This window comes from Pelodiscus sinensis, chromosome 1 (genome assembly GCF_049634645.1).
Source record: "Pelodiscus sinensis isolate JC-2024 chromosome 1, ASM4963464v1, whole genome shotgun sequence".
Lineage (NCBI taxonomy): Eukaryota > Metazoa > Chordata > Testudines > Trionychidae > Pelodiscus > Pelodiscus sinensis.
The window spans coordinates 328,797,008-328,806,872 of NC_134711.1; positions in this window are offsets into that span (position 1 = coordinate 328,797,008).

The following is a 9,865-nucleotide window of genomic DNA, read 5'->3' on the forward strand; positions in this document are numbered from 1 at the left end:
GGTTAAAACCCACGTTGGCAGATACCAGATGCCCTGGAACCTGCATGAGACCAGGAACAGGTAACAAGAGAGTTTGGAGAGGGAGTTCTCCAGGTAAAAGAGGAGTAAAAACGGGACCCTTGTGGTAAGTGGCTGTCTGGAGTGTGTGTTTGTGTGTGGGGGAGTTATTTGCAGTGTGCTGAGCTTGTGTTTGTCTGTTTGGTTTGTTTGTTTGGTTGGTTGGTTTGTTTGAAGGAGCTTCTAAAAGGTTTGAAATCTAGAAGCCTCTGTTAATTGGCTGAGCCTCAGTGAGGGGGAGGGGCTACCAGAGCTATATAAGCCTGTGACTCAGCGACCAGGGAGAGCGCGACCAGGAACAGGTAACAGGAGAGTTTGGAGAGGGAGTTTAGAGGGCACGAGTGACTTGTGTCCTTCTTTAAAACCTAACTCTTAGAATAATCTATACTCCAGAAGTTTAAAAAGAATCCCAGTTTGTACTTAAACTTATTCATTATAAACATGGAGACAGAAGCCCAGCAGCAGAGTGGGGGCTATCCTGTTTATTGCATCGAGTGTAACATGTATGATTACCTGCCGTATGGGCGGGTGGCGTATGTGTGCACCCGTTGCAAGGAGCTCCTGACCCTCAGAGACCGAGTTCGGGCTTTGGAGGACAGGGTGGCTGAACTGGAGGAGCTAAGGGAGCTAGAGAGCTATGTTGATGAGACTTTCCGGGACACTGTAGTACTGTCCCACCTCCAGTCTGAGAGCCCCAGTGTTCTTAAGGAGGAGGAAAATCTCAAGGGAACAGAGCATTTAATGGGAGCAGAGGGAAACCATCCCGTAGTTGAGACCCTCCTACCAGAGGATGTTGCAGTATCCTCTCGCACTGAGGATACCTCTGATGGGGAGGGAATGCCAGTTAGGAAGAGGCAGGTGTTAGTAGTGGGTGATTCAATCATTAGAAACATAGATAGTTGGGTTTGTGATGACCGGGAGAACCGTATGGTCACTTGCCTGCCTGGTGCGAAGGTTGCGGATCTCTCAAAGCATCTAGATAGACTTATGTGTAGTGCTGGGGAGGAGCCGGTGGTCGTGGTACATGTAGGTACCAATGACATAGATTTATTACTAATAGATTACTATTATTACATAATAGATTTATTAGGAACTGGGGACACTTTTGGGAGAGGGGGAGCCTATACAGGAAGGATGGGCTCCACCTAAACCAGGGTGGAACCAGACTGCTGGCACTAAACATTAAAAAGGCCGTAGAGCAGTTTTTAAACTAAGAGATGGGGGAAAGCCGATTGATGCGGAGATGCATGTTAATCGGAGGGAGACTTCTCTTAGAGGAGAATCCGTTGATAGAGATTCTCTAAGCTGTAGTCGGAAAGAGAGGAGGGAAGAGGGCAAACCATTGGCCAGAGCTGACAAACATCCGCATACAAAGGAATCCAATGCATCAGGGAAGGGCAGACAAATAAGCAGTGGCAAATTTTTAAAGTGCTTGTACACAAATGCTAGGAGTCTGACTAATAAGATGGGTGAACTAGAGTACCTTGTATTAAATGAGGAGATAGACATGATAGACATCACTGAAACCTGGTGGAATGAGGAAAATCTGTGGGACACAATCATACCGGGATATAAAATATATAGAAAGGATAGAGCAGGCTGGGTGGGTGGTGGAGTGGCACTGTATGTGAAAGATAATGTAGAATCAAATGAAATAAAAATATTAAGCGAATCAACATGTTCCATAGAATCGCTATGGATAGAAATTCCATGCTCCTATAATAAGAAATTAGCAGTAGGGATATATTACCGACCACCTGACCAGGACAGCGATACTGACATAGAAATGCTGAGGGAGATTAGAGAGGCTACCAAAATAGAGAACTCTATAATAATGGGGGATTTTAATTACCCCCATATTGCCTGGATACATGTCACCTCAGGAAGAGAAGCGGAGATAAAATTTCTCAATGGCTTAAATGACTGCTTCTTGGAGCAGCTAGTGCAGGAACCCACAAGGGGAGAGGCAATTCTCGATTTAGTCCTGAGTGGAGTGCAGGATCAGATCCAGGATATAACCATTACAGGAGCGCTTGGGAATAGTGACCATAATATAATAACATTCAACATTCCTGTGGTGGGAAGAACACCTCAGCAGTCCAGCACCCTGGCATTTAATTTCAAAAAGGGGAATTACACAAAAATGAGGAGGTTTGTTAAACAGAAATTAAAAGGCACAGTGACTAGAGCCAAATCCCTGAAAGCTGCATGGAAACTTTTTAAAGACACCATAATAGAGGCCCAACTTAAATGTATACCCCAAATTAAAAAACATAGCAAGAGACCTAAAACAGTGTCACCGTGGCTTAACTACCATGTAAAAGAAGCAGTGAGGGACAAAAAGGTATCTTTTAAGAAGTGGAAGTCCAATCCTAGTGAGATAAATAGAAAGGAACATAAACACTGTCAAATCAAGTGTAAACATGTAATAAGAAAAGCAAAAAAAGATTTTGAGGAACAGCTAGCCAAAAACTCAAAAAGAAATGACAAAATGTTTTTTAAGTACATTAGAAGCAGGAAGCCTGCTAAAAAGCCTGTGGGTCCCCTAGATGATCGAGCTATAAAAGGAGCAATCAAGGACGATAAAGCCATTGCGGAGAAACTAAATGATTTCTTTGCTTCAGTCTTCACGGCTGAGGATGTTGGGGAGATTCCTGAATCTGCACCGTCCTTTGTGGGTGATGAATCTGAGGAACTGTCCCGGATTGAAGTGTCATTAGAGGAGGTTTTGGAACAAATAGAAAAACTTAATGTTAACAAATCTCCGGGACCGGATGGCATTCATCCAAGGGTTCTAAAAGAACTTAAATGGGAAATTGCTGAGCTATTATCTGTGGTTTGTAACCTATCCTTTAAATCGGCTTCCTTACCTAATGACTGGAAGGTAGCCAACGTGACACCAATATTTAAAAAGGGCTCTAGAGGTGATCCTGGCAATTACAGAGGCAATTTCAGGTAAGTCTAACTTATAGGTAAGTCTAACTTCAGTAACGGGCAAATTAGTCGAAACAATAGTAAAGAATAAAATTGTGAAGCATGTAGAAGAACATAATTTGTTGGACAAAAGTCAACATGGTTTCTGTAAAGGGAAATCCTGTCTTACTAATCTATTAGAGTTCTTTGAAGGGGTTAACAAACATGCGGACAAGGGGGATCCAGTAGATATAGTATACCTGGATTTTCAGAAAGCCTTTGACAAGGTCCCTCACCAAAGGCTCTTGGGTAAATTACATGGCCATGGGATAAGAGGGAAGGTCCTTTCTTGGATTGAGAACTGGCTAAAAGACAGGAAACAAAGGGTAGGAATAAATGGTAAATTTTCAGATTGGAGAGGGGTAACTAGTGATGTACCCCAAGGGTCAGTCCTGGGACCAATCCTTTTCAACTTATTCATAAATGATCTGGAGAAAGGGGTAAGCAGTGAGGTAGTAAAGTTTGCAGATGATACCAAACTGTTTAGGATAGTCAAGACAGAAGCAGACTGTGAGGGACTCCAGGAAGATCTCACCAAACTGAGTGACTGGGTAACAAAATGGCAAATGAAATTTAATGTGGATAAGTGTAAAGTAATGCACAACGGGAAAAATAACCCCAACTATACGTACAGTATGATGGGTTGCTAATTTGGCTACAACAAATCAGGAAAGAGATCTTGGAGTTATCGTGGACAGTTCTCTGAAAACTTCCACACAGTGTGCAGCGGCGGTCAAAAAGGCAAATAGCATGCTAGGAATTATTAGGAAAGAGATAGAAAATAAGACCCAGAACATCTTACTGCCCCTGTATAAAACTATGGTACGCCCACATCTTGAATACTGTGTACAGATGTGGTCTCCTCACCTCAAAAAAGATATTTTGGCCTTGGAAAGGGTTCAGAAAAGGGCAACTAAAATGATTAGGGGTTTGGAACGGGTCCCATATGAGGAGAGGCTAAAGAGACTGGGACTTTTCAGCTTAGAAAAGAGGAGACGGAGGGGGGATATGATAGAGGTCTATAAAATCATGAGTGGTGTGGAGAGGGCTGATAAAGAAAAGTTATTTATTAGTTCCCATAATAGAAGAACTAGAGGACACCAAATGAAATTAATGGGTAGCAGGTTTAAAACTAATAAAAGGAAGTTCTTCTTCACACAGCGTGTTGTCAACCTGTGGAACTCCTTGCCAGAGGAGGCGGTGAAGGCTAGGACTATAATAGAGTTTAAAGAGAAGCTGGATAAATTCATGGAGGTTAGGTCCATAATAGGCTATTAGCCATGGGATAAAATGGTGTCCTTGGCCTCTGTTTGTCAGAGGCTGGAGAGGGATGGCAGGAGACAAATCGCTTGATCACTGTCTTCGGTCCACCCTCTCTGGGGCACCTGGTGCTGGCCACTGTCGGTAGACAGGATACTGGACTAGATGGACCTTTGGTCTGACCCAGTACGTCCGTTCTGATGTTCTTATGTTCTTATGCATGGAGGCATATCAGTAGCATCTCTGAAGAGTTGCTGTTCCCAGGAGCAGCTCTGGTTGGGGGAGAGGAGTGTGGTTGTGGCTGGCCTGGGGCTCCTCCATTTGGGTGATTGGGAGAACAGAGCTCCTCCAGGAAGGTGGCGCTCAGGGCTGAGTCTGGTCCAGGGTTCCTTCTTCTGCAGAGGACTTGTGGATCTGCAGGGAGATATTGGGGGCACCAGGGGCTCTGGCAATGTGGAGGGAAAGTGGAAGTGGTATATCCCAGGGCGAGCTTCCCAAGGGGGGGGGAGGGCTCTACTTACTGTCCATTGTATCTAAAAAAAACTTTCATGTGTTCATTGTTCTACACACCAATTAATGCAGTAGAGGACTGACAACTGCCCAAGATCAGAGAAGCAGCCCAGAAAAGTCAGAGCAGAGCTGAAAGTAGAAGAGCAGCCCAGAGCCAGAGGCAGGGGGCTGGAGCAGACACACACAAGAGCTTTGGGTTTGTAGAGAGCTGCCAGGACAGAGCCACAAGTAACTTGGCAGCGGAGTACAATGAGCAGCTGGGGAAGTCAAGGGGAGACCATAGAGGGTCCAGCGCAGGGAGATGGTGGTGGTGCATATCTGCATATTGCCTGGATATTGGTGCACAGACCAAATTCAGACTGTACGGCTGTGTCTACACTGGGCCACTTATTCCGGAAAATCAGCCGCTTTTCCGGAATAAGCTGTGAGCTGTCTACACTGGCTCTTGAATTTCTGGAAAAGCAACGATGCTCTACTGTACAAAATCAGCCACTATTCTGGAAAAACTATTCTGCTCCCGCTCGGGCATAAGTCCTTATTCCGGAACACTGTCCCGGAAAAGGGCCAGTGTAGACAGCCCAGCAGTCTTTTCCGGAAAAAAGCCCCGATCGCGAAAATGGCGATTGGGGCTCTTTTCCGGAAAAGCGCGTCTACATTGGCCACAGACGCTTTTCCGGAAAAAGGGCTTTTCCGGAAAAGCAGCCTGCCAATGTAGACGCTCATTTTCCGGAAAAACTGAAAACGGGATGGTATTCCGTTTTAAGCATTTCCGGAAATTCATGCCAGTGTAGACACAGCCTACATGTCTGGAAAAAATGAGAGGGAGCATTGTGCAGAGAGGGAGTTTCTTGACACCTTAAACAATTGTGTCTTGGAGCCGTTAGTCTTGGAACCTACAGGCGGAGAGGCAATTCTTAATTTAGTGCTAAGTGGAGCACAGGGTTTGGTTGAAGAGGTGAATATTAAAGGGCGGATTTTTAATAGCGACCATAATATAGTCAATTTTAACATTCCCGTGGAGGGGGGGGGGCACAAAACAGAAGCCCTCCAGGTAGCATTTAATTTCATAAAGGGGGAGTACAGAACAACAAGCAAGTTAAACATATTGAAAGGTACACCCCTCTTCTGATCTACATGGCTTAGGAAAGAAAATGGGTAGGAGTAAATGTCCTGACTCAAATGGAACTGCAAGATGACCTTGGGAAAAATCACTGGGGGAGGGGGGAGTCTGAGCTGGACCTTGTCCTTATATGGTGTTGCTCTAGGGCAGTGGTCTCCGACCCACAGATCGTAATCAACTGGTCGATTGCGGGGTCTCTCAAAGTCAATCTCAGTCTTAGTCCTTCATGCCATCTTGTTTTTGAGCTGAAGACAGCTGCAGGATCACATCAGAACCATTCACGCACGTCACTGTATGGCTAGCTGGTTATATCTGCTGACCCCCTACATGTGACAGGTTACAAATTTGAAATGACTTCCATACCCACCTTTAAAACAGCACTCCTGATGGATTGCAAGTGCGGAATTGAAAAAAAAAATAGCAGTTTAAGGATAGTTGACACGGGATGTACAGACATAACAAACAGTTGTGTCATTAGCGTTAGACCAATCAGATGCCATTGATGTTTGAATTCAACCAATCTGCTAACGCAGCCAAGCAGCAGACAGAGAACACTCGCCCTTCAATTTCCCTTACTCCTTGTGGAAACAGGACTGCCGCTGTGGACCAGAGACCCCCTCTCAGTTCAAATTAGCTGTCTGCCCTAGACCCGCTAATCTGAACCGTGGAAAATCGACTATGGCAGCTTTAATCTTCTCCGTAGTGTAGACGTACCCTAAGGGACTGGATACTACACATGCGTGCAGGGTATGCTATGGTAGGCTTCTATGATCATATGAAAATGGTTTTTGGCCCCATATCTTGTGGTAGTGAGTAAAAACATAAGGATGGCCAGACGGAGTCAGACCAACTGTCCAATTAACCCAGGGTCCTGTCTGCCAACAGTGGCCAATACCAGATGCTGTTCAGGGAGGGAACACAAAAGGTAATCCTCACATTAGCCCTCTCCTGTCACCCATTTCCAGATAGAGGTTAGGGACATTATTCCTACCCATCCTGGTTAATAGCCTGGTTAATGGAACTAACCTCCATGAATCTATCTAGCTCTTTTTTGAACCCAGTTACAGTCCTAGCCTTCACCACATCCTCTGGCAAGGAGTTCCACAGGTTGAGTGTGCACCGAGTAAAGAAAAAATTCCTTTTGTTTGTTTTAAACGTGCTGCCTATTAATTTCATTTGGTAACTCTTAGTTCTTATATTGTGGGAATAAGTACATATTTTGTTCTTATTTGCTTTTTCCATGCCAGTCATGATTTCATAGACCTCTATCATATCTCCCATTAGTCTTCTCTTTTCTAAGCTGAAAAGTCCCAGTCTTTTTAATCTCTCTTCATAAGCAGTGCAGATGGCAGCACATTGCACACTGAAAAGAAAAACCATCACCAATTGCAAAGCTGAACAGTCTACAAGACAGTATTTGCCCTCTGAGCCCCTGGTATCAGCAAATCGTTTCTTCACTCCTTGGGGATGCTGACCAGCTGAAGTTCTCCAGGGACTATTTTCTGATCTTCCCCCTCCTCACAGAGCTGAGGTAATTGTCCAGGAGTCCTGTCCAACGCAACACCCCACAGAGACTATATAAAGGTTGCTGTCTAGCACAGTGAGTGTCTCAGATATGTGAGATTCATGCACTGATTCTCAGGGCTCTGCTTTCCTGTCACAGTAAGGAGATTTCCTCCGTCTACAGAGCAGCATTTTGGTGAGTTGCCGTTTTTTGTATAACAGTTAGCGCTAAGCACTGAAGAAAGACTTCAGGTACCATGTCAAAAAACAACTGCGCAGGATTTCACCAGGGCAGTGAACTGAACTGTTTAGTATTATCAGAAAAACCAAGGGATTTACCTGAGAAAACCAGATCTGAAGAAACGGGTTTTCCTCATGAATGCTTTATCGATTTTTGTCAGTCTCTAAGGTTCCACAGAACTACTCGTTGTTTTGGAACTAAGTATGTAGCGTTTGAAATCGCTTAGATAACAATTTGTTTTTAAAATCAGTGGTAGAAATGTAGCCGTGTTAGTCTGGTGCAGCTGAAACAAAAAACAGGACTGTGTCGCACTTTAAAGATGGTTTAATAGGTGATGGGCTTTCGTGGGCCAGACCCACTTCCTCAGATCAAATAGTGGAAGAAAATAGTCACAACCATATATACCAAAAAATACAATTAAAAAAAAGAACACATAAGAAAAGGACAAATCACATTTCAGAACAGAAGGGGGATAGAGGGGAGGGAAGGGGGGAGGTAAATGTCTGTTAGCTAATGATATTAGAGGTGATAATTGGGGAAGCTAACTTTGTAATGGGTAAGATAATTAGCGTCTTTATTCAAATTTGAATGTAAAGTGTCGAATTTAAGCATGAATGACAGTTCAGAGGATTCGCTTTGAAGTGCAGTCTTAAAAGGTCTTTGAAGCAGGATGCAGGTAATCAAGTCGTTGAGACAATGTCCTTTCTGGTTGAAATGGCAAGAAACTGTTTTTTCATTGTGATCCTGCCTGATATCTGTTTTGTGGGCATTGATCTGAAATTTGATTTATCTTTTTCATATGTGTTCATTTTTTTTATTTGTATCCTTTGGTATATATGGTTGTGACAATTTTCTTCCACTATTTGATCTTGTTAGTCTTTAAAGTGCTACACAGTTCTGTGTGTTTTTTTTAAATCAGTTCCTTGTATCTTATCATGTCCTTCTCTGTGTCTCCGTTGCTTCCTTTTGCGGGGGGCAGTGCGGTTTGTCCTCTGGTTTTCTCAAGTTTTCTAAATCAGCAACTTCCCTGCACTGTTAGTTAATATAGACAACGTCTCTGCAGTTTGCTACCAGAGGGTTCAGAACAAAATGGGTCACCCACTGGCCAGAAAGCCACAAACTAGGGGTTTCCTGCAGACTCTTTGAGCCCCCTCTGATCTGGGTCCTGACACTCATTTTCACAGTTCAGATCCAAAAGTCAAATTTTAAGGAGTGAAACCTTGGCCCCATTGAGATCACTCTCAATCCATTGGTCGGCGCTTTACAAAAAAAAGTTTGATTTACTCCAAACATGAACCTTCGGTGACTTCAACTGGGCTTGGCCTGTGATTTCTAAGGGGCGAGCTCATTAAGACCAAAGAAGGACAGAAGAGTTACAGACCTCACAAACTCATAGGGTACGTCTAGCCTACAGGCTTTTGTCGACAGAAGTTATGTCGACAGATACTGTAGACAAAGCTTCTGTCGACAAAGCGCATCTACACTACATTCAGTTCTGTCGACAAAGCAAGCTGCTTTGTCGACATGGTAGTGTAGATGCAAAGGACAGTTTACATGCAATAACACCTTCTGTCGACAGAACTCTGTTGACAGAAGGTGTTATGCCTCGTAAAATGAGGTTTACCAGCGCCGACAAAACTGCTGAGTTCTGTCGAGGTTATGTTGACAGAACTCAGCGGTAGTGTAGACGCAGGTATAGTTTTGTCGACAAAAGTGGACTTTTGTCGACAAAACCCTGTAGTCGAGACACACCCATAGGCTTAGAGATGAATGCAATTAGGAGAACCATTTTTTTCAGGGAGGGAGAGGAGTTTGTTCTTTCCATGCCCCTGCATGTCTGGACCTGGAGAGCATGAGATGCACCAATATTCAGTCAAAATAAAAGCCTGTTTCTGGCTGAAAGAAAACCAGGTGGTGCTGGAAATCTCACCAGAGCAGCTCCAGGAACATGAGCTATGAGGGAAGACTGAAAGAATTGGGCTTGTTTAGTTTAGAAAAGAGAAGACTGAGAGGGGACATGATACAAGTTTCAAGTAACTAAAAGGGTGTCACAAGGAGGAGGGGAAAAATTGTTCTCCTTGGCTTCTGAGGACAGGACAAGAAGCAATGGGCTTAAGTTGGAGGTTTAGGTTGGACATGAGGAAAAACTTCCTGCCTGTCATGGTGGTCAAACACCAGAATAAATGCCTAGGGAGGTTGTA